This window comes from Strix aluco, chromosome 4 (assembly GCF_031877795.1).
Source record: "Strix aluco isolate bStrAlu1 chromosome 4, bStrAlu1.hap1, whole genome shotgun sequence".
NCBI classification, from domain to species: Eukaryota; Metazoa; Chordata; class Aves; order Strigiformes; family Strigidae; genus Strix; species Strix aluco.
The window spans coordinates 31917897-31936510 of record NC_133934.1 but is presented as its reverse complement, the minus strand read 5'-3'; the positions used below and the strand labels follow the sequence as shown (position 1 = coordinate 31936510).

Genomic DNA, 18614 nt, shown 5'->3' with positions numbered 1-18614 from the left:
TGTGTGTCATGCTGGCAGTAGTCACATGCGGCTACACAGTGGACAGTATTGAAAATAGCATGTCCACAGCCTCCTCATATTCACAGAAGACCAAGATCCATTACAAGAAGACCATGTGCATCTTTTTCATCTTTCTCTTTGCACAGAGTTCAGAATATGCTGGGCCTTAAAGATTGTCTTTCTCTGCTGAATGATCTACCAGAAGTACTGTGAATACATCAGACTTCTGGTTCCCTGAGCCCCCAGAAGAAACCACTTTCCTGGGGCTGTAGAGTTCTCTGTCTTTCTCCTTAGTCCCTGGGGCTCCTATTCTTCCCATACATACCCACAGCTGTCAGGACCAAATAAACCAAACTGCTCATCTCGACCACCTCCCATTTTCTCATCCATCAACCCATTTCAGGGGGGAGTTGTGGCAGGGAGACCCTCATGTCCAAATTGCATCAAAGCTAAGAAAAGAGTCTCATGTTAGCTACACATGTGTATAGCTCAGATTTCCATCCTGAGCAGAGAAAAAAGGTCTGTCTTGGCAAGAAAAGCTGTTAACATCAAGGAGTCTGAATCTGAGTTCTTAATATTTCTAAACTTATTCCCACAGTATTCCTCCCGCATACTCAATCCAGTGAAATACTGAAAGTGTTTCTTCTGCTCCTTTGTATTTAAAAAGGGATTGATGGAAGGGAGATTTTGTAAGCGGTTCTTAGAGATGACGCAGAGACCCATTATATTCCAGGACCTTTTTTCTGTTCCTTTACCTATGCCCATTTTTAAGTTAAAGTCACAAGAGTGAAATGTCTTATGCTTCATTGCTGATTTTCTCTCCCTTCTTTGCACATTTAATTTAGTTTCATGAAAAGATATTTTGAAAAAAAAAATAACAAAAAAATGAAAGGAACCTTACTAAAAATAAATCCAAGCAAAGAGCATGTGTTGAAGAGTTGCAGAGTCCTCTCAGTCTGGAACAAGAGACAGTCAAAAATGTGCCTTTTTCTCACCCCCATAACAATTAACCAAAAATTAAATTAGAGCTTCTCAAGATCTGGGAAAAACTCCTCAATGTTATGGGTCCCTCAACAGGGGGATGGGATGGGCAAATATCTATCCATGTGTATCACCTTCTCACCAAAAACTCCTCCCTGGACCACTTCACTCCAGAATCTACCTTTCTGCATCCTCCTGTGAGCAAGAAGAAACTCAGATCCAGCAATGCAAGTGGAAATGGAAGTGAGTGTTGAAGAACAATGATGTGATGTTCTGGAGAGCACATCTAAAAGATCCTTCTCAAAGGCCATCTCTAACTTCATGTTTACAATGTTGTTCACAAAAGAGGGTCTCCAGCCAATGCTGTGATAGATGTCTGATTAAGAGATCAGAAAGCCTTCAAAATTTGGCTTTGGGAGGTAGAAGAACAGACTGCATATCATGTTCTACCCAAAACCTTCTCTCCTAAATCCCTGTCCCTCCTGCCTTCTGCCTCCTCCCCAGCCTACAGGATTGCAGGTGTGCAGGTGTATGAAAGCACCACTAGGCTGTGCTCTGGATAGGAATTAAGTTAATTATTAGGTCCTGGGAATCTTACTCTCTTTCCGTACCTGAAACTTTTTGATATGCTGTCCAGAAAGGAGAAAAATCTTGGGGAAAATCCTGACAAGCTGCTGAACTGCTATTCCTATTCTAGGCAGAAAAGAACACAGCCTCGCTCAGAAATTTCTCTTCTTCATTCCAGGCAATAGTCCCCTTAACAGCCATCCCTTCCAAGAAGTACCATGCTGAACAGGGGGATTCACTGCAGTCGCAAGAGCAGTAAGTACTGAGTTGCTATCCTGCTGGCTACAGCTTTCTCAGGTGGTGGTTTCAGTACTGGGAAAGGGAATTATGGAAGTAACTGGAGTTTGAAGGGAGTTGCCTGTAATTTCCAGCTGGGTCTTTACCAGTGGTTTCCACTTGTTGACAAAACTTTTTTTCTCTTTTTAGAACAAATCGTCTTTCTGAATTTCACTTGTCATCTTGAAAATGCACCTTCTTTAGTTTACTAAAGCTGTAGGTTCACTCGTGTCTCTGAAGCGAGATCCTAATATCGGTAAGACCACCCAAAATGAATAACAGAACTTTGAAAGACTTTGAAATGGTTAACCATTTTAGACTTACCCACTTTCTGAGGACTTTCAGATTTCTCCTTTGGAAGCAAACTGTTGTTACACTCAACGTCACTGGTGGGGAGGAGAAGTTAACATGTTTCTCTGTTGATGTCATTTGGAGCTTTTAGGCCTTGAGAGAGTGACCACTGGCAGGAAAAGCACCTGACATGAGCAGTAGAAAGATGTGGTTAAAAAGTAGTCCCCCAAAAATCTTAAACCAAAAAGATGTGTAAAATGTTCTTCTTGAGCACTAGTAGACTTTAGGGTATCATCTTCATGTTTTGACAGGAATTGCAACAAAGATCTGAAGGGAAATGTCTGATCTGTACCAGGGAGGGACAGAAGTTAGAGGGCTGAGGTATGCTACACTTCATTCAAACCAATTAATCAAAGAGGCCACGGCACCCCTACTCCCTGGCCAAGATGCTGAGTGTTATTGCACAGGACGGGGAGCAGGGAACTGCCTTTCAGGAAAAATCTCCAAGCCTGTGCTGTCCTTTGAGCCAAGCTCAGGAATTATCTGGTAAAATCCTAAGTGGCATCTGCCAAAATATTCCAGGAAGCATGCTAATAGCTAAAGAGTTTGGACAATCAGAGCACAGTGGTTGAGCCCAAACCCCTCTTTTTTTTAAATCCTTGCCAGTATAGATGTACACCTTGGTCCTGTTTGCCTGAAAAGAATCCTATGCCCTGCTATCATGGGCAGCAGCTTCTCTGATATGGCTTCAGCTCAGGCATGCCCATCCCTCACAAACAAAAGCCACATAAGACATGCCATAAAACAGGTTTTTCTTTCTAGGTCCAATGAATGCCACTGAGGCAAGATGACAAGCTCTGAAAGCTGCTCACTCATGGAAAGCAATGAGTTAGTTGAAAACCAGGAGGAGGAAATGGAGGTGGATTAAAGCTATTGCTATGGGCCTAAAAGAACAGCGTGTCGACAAGAACGTTCCCACTCTCCTATTTTCTACAGATAGAAAATATGTTTCTGCTTGTATAGCATTATGATCATGTATCATTCACAATCCTTACAGCTATCTCATGACTACCTTCATATTGTAATGCAGTCTTTATCTTCTCTGGATATGCTTACGCAGTAAGTTGTTTTGCTTCTACTAGTTTAGCCCCTACCAATCACACTTGTCACATAGCTGTGCACTAGTTCTGCATTCACAGTGCAGATATTTAGAGCTTTATAAGCATATCCCTGCACTTACACTTGGACAACATGCACAATTCCCCCTAAATCAGACAAATGAATGCTGCTGAGCCATCTGTTTGAAGATATGTTTAGTTATATAACCTGAGTTACAAGTATTTCCTCACAGAAGAAGACATCTCAGGTTAGGTGGCTACAGAGAGGGGTCTGTGCACCTGAAATATCCCCACAAGACTGGAAAATACAATGCAGGAACCGTATAAGACCCTTCTGAAGCCTAACAGGATCCCCTAGGTCATCACAAATGGCACTGAAGTCTATACTTCAACCACTGAACTGAGCCCCAGTATCTTTATTTGAGTGAATATCTAAGATCCCTTTAGTCAATATGAGATCTACTCAGACCTATTCAGCTGGAGTTCAGAGAGCAGATCAGGTGGCAAAATAGAGGGATGTTTGGATTTATGAGTCCTAACCTTTCCAAAAAAATGTGTTCTTTTTGGTTGATTCAGAGTAAGAATCACAAGACCAGACTCTGTCCCCAAATTTGCACATGCTACTAATGTGAAGTGCCCATTGAGATTCTTACATTGCTTTAATAAAGGCTTACAGGCAGCCCAACTAGAAATTTGACTTGCTTTCCTCAGTGTACTATGTACAGATAACTTTACATAGTTGTGGAAGCATGTAACTTGTTGGGGTTTAATGCAATTTTAGACATTTTTACTTCAGCATTAGTAGTTCACTTGTATTACTTCACAACTTGCTTTATACCATATGTATATGTATACCATATTTTAATAGAAACAAATATTCATTAGAAATTTTCAGTGCTCCTCTCCAAGAGTCATGATATTTTGCCTAGTTTATGTTTGGTATTGTTAAAAATGAAATGTTTTTGCTTTGTATATGTGTCTCACTTGTTCATTTCACTGTATTCTTCTGTTCTAAACACTCTCAACCTGCACTCATCATCTAAGCATCTGAATCATTTTTCAAGCATGTGAGTATTATGAGGGGTATAGCGTCAGTCAGCAGTTCCATGATTCTGCCTTGTCTATTTAGCTCTGCCCTTGCACCCCAACCTCATATCTGAGGCTGGAGATGAGTTTAGTGGACACCCCAGCCCAAAAGGCACATTACCCTAGCACATAGCAGCTGAATTCACCACTGTGGCAGGAAGGTATGGTGTGTCGCATCTTTTAAGCATACCCTAAAGCCTCTAAAACCTTTCCATGAGCATGGATGAGCTTATTCAGGAGTCTTGTGAGAAAGTGATTCTCTTGTGGAGAAAGATCATGTGAACAAACCTTTCCAGACCTTGTGCTGGTGTGGAGTCAGGACATACAGTTGTCAAGATCAAAGGATCACCCTAAGGTGGATGCAAGTTGTACATTCTGCTATTCTTCTGCCTAGGTCATAAATGACTGACTGGCTGGTCCCAATGAAGGCAGCATATATTTCTGAGGTGACTGTAGACAGGGAAAGGAAATAGGTTCCTACATTACACCTCCAAGCCTCAAAAGTTTCTTTTTATTTCTGTTTTACTTCTGAGGTTTTTCAGGGCTTTGCAGAGAAAATGGTATTTCAGCAATGGTTATCTGTTTCACAGAATCACAGAATCATCTAGGTTGGAAAGGACCTTGAAGATCATCTAGTCCAACCATTAACTTAGCACTGACAGTTCCCAACTACACCATATCCCTAAGCGCTATGTCAACCTGACTCTTAAACACCTCCAGGGATGGGGACTCCACCACCTCCCTGGGCAGCCCATTCCAATGCCTAACTACCCGTTCTGTAAAGAAATACTTCTTAATATTTAGTCTAAACCTTCCCTGGTGCAACTTGAGGCCATTACCTCTTGTCCTGTCGCTCGTTACTTGGTTAAAGAGACTCATCCCCAGCTCTCTGCAACCTCCTTTCAGGTAGCTGTAGAGGGCGATGAGGTCTCCCCTCAGCCTCCTCTTCTCCAGACTAAACAACCCCAGTTCCCTCAGCCGCTCCTCGTACGACATGTGCTCCAGACCTTTCACCTGCTTTGTTGCCCTTCTCTGAACACGCCCGAGTAATTCAATGTCCTTTTTGTAGCAAGGGGCCCAAAACTGAACACAGTAATCGAGGTGCGGCCTCACCAGTGCCGAGTACAGGGGTAAGATCATTTCCCTGTCCCTGCTGGCCACGCTATTTCTGATACAAGCCAGGATACCATTGGCCTTCTTGGCCACCTGGGCACACTGCTGGCTCATGTTCAGTTGGCTGTCAATCAACACCCCCAGGTCCCTCTCTGACTGGCAGCTCTCCAGCCACTCCTCCCCAAGCCTGTAGCGCTGCTGGGGGTTGTTGTGGCCAAAGTGCAGCACCCAGCATTTGGCCTTATTGAAACTCATACAGTTGGCCTTAGCCCATCACTCCAGCCTGTCCAGATCTCTCTGTAGAGGTAACAGTCCAGACTCCCCTATGGATAGAAGAGAAAAAGACAGACAGACAGCTCCACAAGGCAGTTTGTCCCACTCTAAAAAAGGTGGGATGACTTGCCTTCCCAGGGTGCCTCATACTGTCTGCTAAAAGGCTAATTCAACAAATTAATTGGAGCACATACTTAATGTTCAGATGACTGTGGTCAAGTAAGAGGAATATAGCCCCAACAAAATGATGTGATTTGGCTAAAAGAGATGATTAAGAGCAAGACTGCTGTTTTATAGTTCTTCTAAAACTAGAAAGATAGCAAAGAGTAAATGTAGGGTCATATTTCACTATCACCACTCACATTCAGTAGTGCTTCCTAGTTGAATAAGTTGTTACTGGCTATCAATCCAAACCTGCCTAAAGAAATTTAGCTTAAGTTAAGCAAAATCAGGCTGTTTGAGAGTTAACATACACTACTGACATATTCTGTCAGGGAGAGACCAAAGCGTTTATCCAAGGACCAAATTTAGACTTTTTGTCAATGAGAGTTGGCTACATAATACATCTGATGATCTGGACACCAGTTCCAAGTCTCCCTTGCTGTGTATAGTGCTATATAGCTGCTTGATTACAAGCCTGAAGAAGTGCTAGATCAGATACTTAAATTTTAAATCTAATGTCCATATGAATTTTTAACATGCCATGAAAACCTGTAGTTCATAAATCATTTACAATAATGCATGAAGGCACTCTTTGCCACCTCTGACTGATTCATCCCTCAGATCAACAGAAATCCTTTCAGAACTTTGAGATAAGCTAAAATATATGCCTTTGTAAAACATGCCAGAAGAGCTGGCTCTGTTCTGTAAGAAAAACTTACATAGGCTTCCAGCCAAGAAAGAAGGGGAAGTGGTACATATATACTTCTTAAGAAGGACCATCTCAAAAAAGAAAATCTAACAACCATAAAGGCTAGACAGAGGAGGTTATTTTCCTTGACCATAAGAAGGATGCTGATGCCTGACCTAAAGAACAGTCTTTGCCACCGTTATTGTTGATGTGGCAAGTTTAGCCTATTCATTTGTTGGAAAGGAAAAAAATGTGACCAACAAACTTTTCTCTTTGTGAAGAACAGAAACTTGGGGAAATATCACATCCTTTGGTCATTATTGTTCAAAGCAGTTTAATCAGAAAGACGTCACCTACAAAGCTATCTACAGATGCATGAGTAATTTCACTGTAGACAGCTATGTTCACTAAGCATAAAGGCATCAGTGACAAAGAAACAAGAGAAACAGTGTGTGAGTTTTCTCATCTTCTAGTGAGTTCCCACATTTCTCTAGGAGTTTTCAGCAACTCTTCTGGAAAGAGCAGCAACTTCAGTTGTAGCTGCAGATAAAAATGCCTGTGTTTAGACTCTGACGGAACAGTACTATTATAACTTCCCCTGCCTCTGGTGCTTTCTGAGGGACAACCTTTTGTTCTACAGTCTCAGGCTGCTTTTTTCAACCCTTGTTTCCTACCATAAATGTACAAGGTTGCATTTTTAGGAATGGCCATTGCTCTCGGGATCCAAGTCATTTGGTTTTGCCTTATCTGCCTGTTGATACATTTACAAATCCCTAATGGCTCTGACCTTAGTATCTAACCTCTTTGTTCCCCATCTTGAGCAGAATTTCAACACACAGGGCTTAGTTTACTTACCAAGGAGATCCACACTCATAGGTAGACCACATTCAACACTTGAGCTAGCTCACTTAAATCCTAGTCTAGGTAACTTTGCACTGAACCTCAGGAGACACTATAGACATAGGCACAAAGTTTTCTTTCAGCTCTCTGTGTCAGAGAAGAGCACTGAAAATCAGCTTTACTGGATCCCTGAATATGAGGCTAAATTTGCAAAATAAAGGGAGTAGGCTTTTCCAGAAAATCGTCTGTGGATAGAGTTCAGATCTGGAAATCTAACTCCTAGGGAAAGGTAGATTTTTTTCTAAAACCACAGAACCCATTATTCATATCTTCCAGAAGCTAGCTGAGGACAAGATTCACGTGCTACCTTCTATGAATGCCATCCTTATGTGCTTAAATCTCACCATATGGATGAGCTTTGGCAGATGCCAAACTGTTAGTGCCATGAGACAGATGAATGTTTGAAAGAGCTGAGCTTTCAGTGAAGAGCACTACGACACCTACATGTGCCTCAAGGAAGCAACCCCTCTGTATCCTTAGCCAAAGTCCCTTTGTTAAGGAACATTGCCTTCTGTCTTGATTTCACACTGTTCTCTGCCAGAGTATTAGTCTAAATTTCCTGTCTTGCCCCATTATGTAAGCTTCATCTTAAAGCTTACCCTAGCATCTTAGTGACAGATACATCTTTTTATAATTGATATCCAGCAATTAGTTTTACACTTCAGTTTCATTTTATCATTTCTGTAAAAGTATCTGAAAGAGTTAATAAGATTTAAATATTCTAAATAAAATATGAGGCATTAATTATCTGCCTTATTTTATGCTAGAAATTATGCACCTAATTACAATGGAAAATTATCTACCAGTGTATCTGAGTCATTCTCCATGATATTATCAAAGTTAGTAACAGCCTTAGTGGGACTGTCCAGGGAATAAGAAATGCTAATTATATTGTCTGGCTCTGACTGGTCTGATAGTACTTTACAAAAATAAAAAGCTATTGTATGTAGCCTATTTAAATCTAACATAATTGGGCTGCATGAACAGAAGTTTAGAAAAACCCTAATATGGGTTTTGCTATTTAAAGAATCTTGGAGACTAATTCAAACAAAGAATAATCTTTTAAAAATGTGTGTTTGATTATTTTTTCAAGCTTTTCTGATTGATTTGGCATGCAGGGGAGTAATAGAATTGTAAGCACTGTGACAAAGCTGTCTTGAACAGAAACTGACATTCCTGACAAATCGTTTGCTTTTTTTTTTCTCTTAATGTCCAATAGATTTAAACATAAATATGTAATTCACTGCAGAAAAAATGAAAGTCCTTAGACCTTTTTATGAGTCTAGCCTGGAACTGATGAGCTAATGGGATTTATTTTTCCTTAAACAAAAGAAGAAATCATATCTTACACATTATCTGCCATTCAAGCCAATAGTGTCTTTGCCCAGTCTCAACCAAAGCAGACAGAATTCCTAACCTGACTAATTTTCCTTGATAGCCTACCTGCTGCACACATGGCATTTTTCATGGGAGAGAAGCAGTGAGGAAGATTTTAATTGCAAAAATGCTATGGTTTTGCATGTAAGCAATGACCAGGAGAGCCTTTTTTTAGACACCCAGAAACTTCTTGATAAGTGTGACAATTACTAAATATATGCAGCAGCTGTTTCGGAAACTGTGGAAAGAGCCGCAACAGATTATACCCGAAAAATCATCTGGAATTGAGACAGAGAGCAAAGAGGTAAAGAAGGTTATAAATATAGGTGGTAATGAGGATGCTGTGGAAAACTGAACTTTACAGGGAGCTAGATCTCAATATCTATACATCAGGTATGAGCTACATGTTTCTGTTTCCTGGTAGCTGAGTATCTGCTGGAATCCTGCTAGTGGTGGAGACTACACAGGCTCTTATAAACATACAATAAAGGTCCAAATTTACATATTATATTAAATTCTTATATGAAAATATGTCATAATAAGAAAGAAAGATGTCAGTTTAGCTGTGGTCTGTGTCGTGATGTTCTTGATAGTATTCCAAATGCTTTTTACTGTATTTCATCCTAGTTTCTGTGCACTATTTTAATTTTAAGAAATCCTATGGTTCTCTCATTGGATATTGTCTGGGACTTACTAACAGGTTCTTATCAATGTTTTTTATAACATATCTTAGGGATTTATTTAAAGTCCTGAAAGAAACTGGCAGTGCTCAAGCTAAGCAGCAAGGCAAATACAGAACAGCTACACATTACAGAGCCTCAGTGCTCATCTCATACCTTATCTGCACCTTCTCTAGTTTCCAAAAATGTAAGCAAACCCAATGACAATTGTGTCTCAACAGCATCTAATGCCATTAAATATCAGTGCCTAAATCTATGAGAAGAAAAGATCTCCCACACAACCTCTACACAGAAGCCAATTTTGCCTTCTCAGACTTAATACATCATGTTTAAAAAGAACAAACACATTTGTTCTAAAATATTTTAGTTATAAAAAGCTTTATCTTCTATCCTGATCCACAACCAATATAACCAGAAAACCCTTTCCCTCAGTTGCTGTAGAATTATTGCCTCCTTAATAATCTTCTACTTCCTAACTACATAGGAAATTGCCTGGGTAGCTTCAGGAGTTCAGGATGTAGGAGAGATGTGCATGAGTAACACACAAAGCCAGTGCTGCAGTCACTTGGGCATCACTGCTTTATATTTCCCAGCACATTGACCGGGGCCACAGCGCTGCTTCAAGCCTGTTCTTTGCATTAACATATCACCATCTAAGCTAAAAAGCAAGGTATACAAAAATAGATTGTCATCTCCTTTCCCTCCAAGGGTACAGGGACCACTTCCACTTTGTTCTTGTCCCTCTCTGAGCTTTAGGGTTGTCCCTGTTGAACACTCTGTTGGAAGGTCTACAAGGGCCAGCCCTGAAGTCTGGCTATTACTCCAAGTTGGAGCCAGGTTCAAAGACATCTGTGTTTCTCTGAGCTGCACCTCCCAGTATGCCTGTCTTTGGGAAGACATTCGACAAGCAGGGAGCCAGCCAGCATCCAGCTGGGCCTCACAACTCAGGCTCTGCTCCAACTCAAAGCATCTGTTCTGCTCCAGATGAGCTGTCCCTCGAAGCAGAACAGCTGTACTCCTGTGACAGTCATCTCAACTAAAGCACTTGCACAGATACACTGCAAGCCAACCCGCCAGTGAATAACAGAGGCAACTGTAACACATCATTTCATCCCAACTCCCTATTGTCACATGTTTCTGACATATACATTCTTTAAAAAATAATTGGCCTCAGGCTACCTTATGGTATTCAGGTCCCATTTCAGGTTGTGTCTAGACTCACTATATGCAAATAGTAGACTCTCGTGGCCTCTCTCAGAAATGTGTATGTACAAAATGTCTGTTTCCTCCCACTGATCCAAGAAAAACCTCCCAGTCAAAATGAGGGAACTCAGAAATTGAAATGAAATACTGTATCAGGCTTCAGAATGCCTTCATTGAAGAAGTGGGCAGGAGGCAGCAGATTCCTTCCCACTGTCTCTCCAAGATGTCACACTACACTCCTGATAAATATACTGCAGTCCTACAGTATGGACACAAGGCCACATTTAGTGATCAGAGGAAAATATTCTAAAGTCAAAACACATCAGCAAATATTTTGCTGATTTTTGTATTTGAAACCATTAAGAAAGGCATAGAATTAAACTTTGAAAGTTTAGATTTACTCTCTGTTCCTCTTCAAACCCCCTGAAGTCATAACCACCAACATTGGAAAAATAACTACCAACTTTAAAGGACTAAAAAGTTTCAGAGTCATGATCTTAGCTCTCTAACTGTTTAAGTGAAGCAGCTCATGTGCATGAAGGTTTTCATGTGTGTACATTTTGCAGAATCACAGTTTATTGAGTGAAACATCCTAGTGAATAAGCAGCTCCTGTTAAAATCCCTTTAAGCAGCTGTGTGAATGGCTGTTAGCATGATTGGAGGACAATTCCTCCATGAATTATCTTCATTGTTCTGCAAAATATAAATGCTATTACAAGAAGCTAGTAAAAACATTGTGAAAATGAGTCATTAGACTTAGAGTTGCAGGTGATATGCACTGAGAAACATTTGCATATATTTCTAGAGAGTGCATCATGATTACTGCTGCCTTCCTGGGGAAAAAGGTGATTCTTGCAGAATAATTATAATTACAAGAATCTTAAAGTTGCTGGTTCTTACATTACCATGATACTTTCACACACGTTTTGAAAATACCCAGTATTCTACGCAGTTATATAAAATTCTCTTTAGATGGCAATATTTGATTTCAAGGGAAGAGGGTTTTTTTTCAAGTCTATGCTTACAGACATGAAAAATGTTTTGCCTCATAGCTCTCCCTTAGCTGTGCTGCTTAATTTCAGGGCTCAATGCTGCCATTATGAACTAAATTGCATATTGTATCTACTTTAATAAAAACAAATAAATCTTCTGGAATGGAGATATTCAAGCACCTCAAAATTATCTAGGGTCTTTGTTCTCATTATACCAACATAGTTCCCTTAGGCCCCCAAATACTGAGAAGAAATAAGGCCTAATGTCTGATATTCCTGTGAGCTGATCTTGCGCATGCAGCACCTCTATCCCTACCTATCTCACTGCAAAACAGAGAGAACAGCACTGAGAACAGTGGGGCTAGAATATGACCTTCCACTGCTTCTATTCCATCTGTGAGGTTAATTAAGAATTTATCTTACGATAAAGAAGACTGTAGGCATTTTGCCTTTGTCATAATACCTAATACAATTCACACAAATACATGTTTTGAGTCGTAGATGAATAAATGTTGCTGTTGCTGACCTGTTGCCACTTTAAAAGACCAGAGCTCCATGATCAAAAAAAGTCAAGGGAGTTATCCACTGCACACCAGTTTATATATACTACAGCTGACAGCACATTAATTGTCTTCAGTTGCTCTACTGGCAAAATGATTCAGTTATTTTCACTGATGTATGTAAGAATCTTCAATAATCATCCTAAATCCTTGAAACACCAAAGGCTTCTCTATTTTTATTTTTCATACATGAAAATATTGATGATATCCATAAATACCGAAATCATCAAGTAGAACCCACATTAAAGTATAATTTTTGCAAACAGGTTAAAGAATGAGTTCATTTTCAATAGACTTCCAAGGAGACTTCACAGAAATTTAATGAACAGAATACTTCCAAACACTGCAACCACTGGCAATAAATGCCAGTTTAAATCAAGGGATCACTCATTCCTGTTGTAGCTCCTCAGTTGGTATGAAACTAGTGGTTCCATGACCAGGCTGGAATCTGAGGATCAGGACTTTCCCAACAGTTGTCAGGCTTACAACATTTCTCCTCACTCAGCTTACATTTGGGTCAAATTACCCTCAGATTGCACAAATCTTACAGTGGGATCAACAATATTTCTAAAAGTGTTTTGAATAACAACACTGGAAATTGTATCAAATATAAATAAGCATTGTAAATTATTTTAGTTTGGAAGCCTGGCATTATCTGGCAAAAGCAAACTGCATCTTCAGTGCACACAGCACTGTGTATTGAGGCATAGTAAGCAAGTTTCTGTGGAAGTCAAAGACAAGCTTATTTGTCTCTTAAATTTTCTTACCTGTACTTTGCAAAGACTAAATTCTTTTACCCAGATAAACTGTGATTGGTACAAGATTGAAGATCAGCAGGAGAAATGGCTTTAAATACATTAATATGAGAAAAAATTACTCATTAATTTTATTATTGCTGTTTAAATCAGCCATAGTAGACATACTATGTAATGCTAACAGGTCATTGCACATTATTAATCATCTTGTTTAATATGCAATTTTTATGTCACGTGGCTGTAAAGAAATAAGAAGCAACGATAATCTAACATTATTTCCTTCTAGCTGAGGAAGACTTGGTTCACTGTTTAAAACATTGTAGCTAGTGATACTTATTTTCTTCTGACAGGCCAGGATTCAACTAATTCTTTACATTAATTTAAATATATTGGATAATACTTGAACAAAATTATCATCAAGTGGAAATTTAAGTCAAGACAAGTCAAAGAATGAAAATCTAGCGGATCATAATGAAATAATCCTTTCTACAAGAATTCATTACTGTTTTAATGGGAACTTTGGCTGATCAAAAATTCCTGAAACTATAAACTTTATCATTTAAAATAATCAAACACAATATATAATACTAGTTCTGAATGTTCAACAATTTTTTTGGTTCTACAGCACTTTGTAAGAAGTGAGTGAGAAAAAGAGAGGGAACAGGCTCAAAATGACTATGGATGTAACACTCAAAAGGGAAGACCAAATAAATCTAACTCTTAGATGGCTTAAAGTGACTTCAAAGTGAAGAAGGAATTATGCCCTATTAGGTTTATTTAACATTATGAAAATGCTCTAAAATGTACTAAAAAACACAGGGAGACTTGCCTTTGGCATCACAACTACAAAACATGTTCAGCCTGTAAGAGCCATAACAGTTGGAAAAATAATGAAGATACAAGAGTGGAAAGGAAAGAGCTGAAAAACTGAGTGGGAGAGGTTTAGCTAATATCCATTTAATATCAGAACATCATGGGTGTTTTGTTACAGCATTACAAATCCTGGGCTTCCATTCAAGTGTGAAAGTTGATGATAGCTGAGGTAGCCAAGAGACTGTACCAGCAATCTCGGATTAGATTGTTTCAAAAAGAGCACAATTTGTAACACCATTTACCATGTGATTTCCCTTTCTCAAGTAAAATCCCCCTGCCTAAAAAGGGACAAGCTCAATTTCAAAACAAAAGCCTTTGCAAGTTGCCTGTAAGTACACCATCAACTCTTGTTCTAACATAAGAGTTTCATGTAAGCTTGACTGCTTCTATCATCTCTCCTAAGTAAATTCTCTCTCTTCAGGAAGAACAAGGACAATAGATGCTTGTATATTCATTGATGATTTGCCCTTAATTTCATGGTGGAGAGACTCTGCAGTTGAAGTTAAGGAAACGGGTTTTCATTTGATTGAGAATGTAATGGGTATTAGACTCCTTATGCCTTCTAAAAACCTCCTGGGCTTCCAACTCTTGTATAAGTAGTCACACAAAATGTACATTCAGGAGCATCCAAGCAATGCTCGTTGATAGGCCCTGTAACATCTAACACTGCAACACTCTGGCTGAGGTAAAATCTGTCTAGGTCCAATAGTTGTTATGCTCAGATTTTTAACACCCTAAAGAAATGACAGATAATAATCACATTATATTCTCTGTAGGCTGTAGTCCACCTTTGTAACTGGATTTCACACACACCTCACCCCCGCCAGGGATATGGACTAGTTCAAACAGGAAACAATTCAGGACAGTCCTATGTCCTGTTTTATCCAGCAGACAGAATGACATCATTATAATAACTTCATTGCTATCTATCCAACTCCATTTATTCTATCAAAGCTGTCAATTTAGCTGCTGTAGTAATCTTTGCCTTGAACTGGAAATTTCTAGGCTAAAAACCTCAGCTGGAGTAAGGCATTTTAATAATAAGAATCACAAATTTATTCTTTTTCATGTAGGAATGACCACCATGGTTACACTAGTACAAAAATCACAAGCTGAAAAATCACAAGTCTATTAAAAATATAAATGTAATGCTTTCTTTTTTATTTTTATGTGTTTGAAACACAAGATGCACCTCAGAACAGAAGCTTAAATAGCCGTACAGTTCTTAATGTCCAAAGTTGCCACATGGCATAACCTTCAAATTATTTATGAAAATTTTTATCATTTTTTAAGAGGGAAAATGTAGTTACTAGATTCAGACTTCAAGATTTTAAAGTTAAAATCGATATTTTAGACTATATGTTAAAATGATGATATATAGACACAACTGTACTTTCCCATTTTTAATAAAAGACATTACCTGACTATGAACTTGACTTTCTTTAGCATCCTCTCAGATAGTTTTCATCCTTTCTGGATGTGCAGACCATTATAATTTTTCAGTTGAACCACAAACACCTTTAAAAATCTTTTATGACATGGTGTTCAGAGGCCACCAGAAGTAATCCAATCACACCACTCTGGACATCACAGGCTAAATTCTATCTACTTCTCTAACAAGCCCTATTACTTGGGTTTCACCAAATCTCATACTTCATCTGGTTTGTTGCAATAGTTTATCATGCACACTGGTAAAAATCTGATTTTAAGTCTGATCACAGGTTTGCTTGGTTTGCATTCGCAGATATTGTTTTTTGTGGTGCTATTTTTTTAGACTGAAAGACCATATTACTACCTGATGATATTTTCCTGGAACTTAGGTGCCCTAATCAAGTCACTTTTCAGTTATCTTATACTCTTTAATTACGCCATTATAAGACATTTTCTCTAATTTTCAAATAATTGTTGCAGTTGTTCTCTGGGGCCTCACTATTTTATTCTGCGTACACACTGTAATTCCATTATCAGTTTACTATCATTTTACCGGTCAGGTAGACTTGTTGATTTTACTTACTTGAACTTTCTCAGGTACTGCATGAATCCCTGACTGCAAAACTGTCCTGAACTAATCTGAAATAGCAAAAATTTGTGGCAGAGAAACAAAATAATGTATGTGCAGTTGATCAATTGCACAGGGATATTGGTACACGCAAGTCAGCAACATTAAGAGGATGGAGAAAAGACTAGATACAGGTGCTTCAGTATGAATGCTCTTCAGCAAGAAGCATTCACAACTAAGACTCATTATATAAAATTCAAATCCCTCTTTCTTTTGTGGGAAGTAACAAATGCCACACACAGAACTCATATCACCTTTCTACTCCTACTTACTAACTCACTGCTTCAAAACTTCCACAAGTCTTTTTCACAGCATCAGAATTGGAGTGTTCATTGTATTGCTCATCTACTAGACCTTTTAAAGTGTTACTATTTTTCACATTGCCATGCTCTAGAGAAGACCTGTACTATTGTATAATAGCACTGTCATACAGGCTTGTCTAGACTGTGCTTTTGCCAAGAAAGGTTGGACCAGATGATCCTCGAGGTCCCTTGCAAACTAGTATTCTATGTTTCTATCATTTGTACCTAGGTAAAAGGTCTTGCGTTTTTTGCATGAAACATTTATTTTTCTTGAATAGCCCACCTGAGAAAATAATTCAGACTGGTTTATATCAATTATTGTGATATCTGCTAGTTTAATCAGCACTGATTTCCAGATCATTGATGATAATATTGAGTAGTCTATTACCTACCCTTAAGGAAACACAATAGGAAAAGACCTATTTAGTAGTGATTGCTGTGAAAGGTAGCTGAAACCAGTGAGCTTCATGATCCAGGGGATTTCTCCTACCCCAGCCCACTAGACCTGAGGATGCTGCTGCAGTTTCATGTCCCAAAGTCCAGCTGCTGGCCAGGCTGAGCATGTATGCCCAGTAGGCACATACACACTCAGAAACAAACTACACGCACACAACTGATCCCACAGACCAACAGAGCAGCACCCTTATTGGTACCCACATAAGCACAGATGGTGCTCACATAGATGTGAACAGCACAGGCAGCCTGATTCTGTTACTCCTGTTGCTGATCAGGATTGAAGTTCAGCAGCACTCACATATCCACACATTGCAGGTCTCTTCAGATACCAGCCCTAGACACTCAGACTGTGCATCTGCTGGCCTCCAGACCCCAGCCTGCTGAGTTGTTGGCATCTGGACCTACAGACCCCAGAGGCTCCAAGTCCCAGCCCAGCATCAGGCAGTCAGAACCCTCCTCCTACTCACTGGCTGGTCCCACTTGAAGATCACTAGCACTCACACACAAAGGCTCAGAAAAGAGTGCACACACAGAGGAGACAGTTAGAAATAAGATTAAGAAATTAGGACAGATTGAGGTGATCAAGTCCAGGGCTCAGTCAGGTAAGTCCACCAAGCAGCCACTCAGTTGACTGGATCCTTTTATCTCATTTTCCCTCTATTTTCCTACATTTGTTCCTCTTCAGCCCACCTTGATCACTTCCTTCTCCAGCCTTCAGTCCTTCCCTAAACAACCCCTGGGAAGTTTGACATATTCCTACAATCATCTTAAAACATACATTTTATTGAGTCCCTAAATTCTCTGCATCTACTTCCCACAGCAAGTCCCATACCCTTCTAGGCAATTACTCTGTTCAGTTTGCATGGCCTTCTAGGAATAGAGTTTTTGATTGATTCCTCTGCGTGGGCTTCAGGCCAGGGTCAATGGGAAATCACTGTCCTTTGATGGTCTTTAGGAATTAGCTGATACAGGATGCTCTGTTTCCACTGGTCAGCATAGCAGAGTTCCCCCACCCATCATTGTTTCTCTCATCCTTACTGGGTTTTCCTGTTTCGTGTGATTAGCCTTTAGTCAGAAATCCTAAAACCTCCTATTTGTAAGCAATAGCTACCACAATTACCACTGCATTTTGAGTTTTATGTCATGAAGGTGCTTTTCCAGTTTACTCGCTTTAATCCAATGACCTACAAGGTCACTGATTTTCTGTCAAATTGGTCCTACTCCTTTTTGGTTTTTGCCAGAAACTCTACAAAATTTCCCATCAGAAGAACATAGCAATGGCTGCAATGACAAAAAAAAAAAAAAAAAAAAAAAGGTTTTTAGACCAATGGAATTTCAATCTATTCCACTGACTTATGAACTTGTCACAGCTGATAATGTTCTAATTCACAAGTCACAATGGATCCATTTCTGCCCCATATATCAGGCTGAAAAGACAGTATGAAATTATATACTGACAATGAATTCCAAAAAACCTTTTATTTTGAACAAAAAATGTATCAGGATAGACTAATAACATTGAGCAAAATAGCTTTGAATAGACATATTCTGAGAGGTATTTTTTAAAATATACGGGTCTGTCACATTGCAGAAAAGCAGGAATAGCATAAAAGGCAGGCTGCATTTTAGATTTTGTTGCCCGAGGCTTTTAGCAAACTTTAAGAAAATGGGGTAAGGCTGAATTATAAGGTATGTTTTTTGCTAAGAGCATTAATATATAAAATGGAAAATACGGAGTCCAGATAAGCAGGAGGAGACATTAGTCTCTGTTCTCCTACAAAGCTCATAGGTAATTAAGGAAAGCAATGTTTTTGGACTTATAATTCCATTTCAAGAGATACTTTTTCCCTGTTCCACTACTGTCTACATTCCTTGTCTCTTATTCTCTACCTTTTAAGCCCT

General features: G+C 39.3%; 1 protein-coding gene and 1 long non-coding RNA gene across 8 annotated transcripts in view; one reads left to right on the top strand and one right to left on the bottom strand.

The window, feature by feature from the left end:
• TRMT9B (tRNA methyltransferase 9B (putative)) overlaps window positions 1-18614 on the bottom strand; it is a 122462-nt gene that overhangs the window by 30013 nt on the left and 73835 nt on the right. For 5 of the 7 annotated variants that reach the window (XM_074822622.1, XM_074822621.1, XM_074822623.1 and 2 more), the window contains one exon: window positions 2149-2300. The exons of the other annotated variants lie outside the window; for them this stretch is intronic. The gene's annotated coding sequence lies outside the window, so the exon portion shown is untranslated. The remainder of the gene's footprint in view (window positions 1-2148; window positions 2301-18614) is intronic. 7 annotated transcript variants of the gene reach the window in all.
• LOC141922770 (uncharacterized) lies at window positions 1737-3111 on the top strand. The gene is made up of 3 exons (XR_012623084.1): window positions 1737-1803; window positions 1975-2080; window positions 2938-3111. It is a non-coding gene; the product is annotated as an uncharacterized LOC141922770 (long non-coding RNA).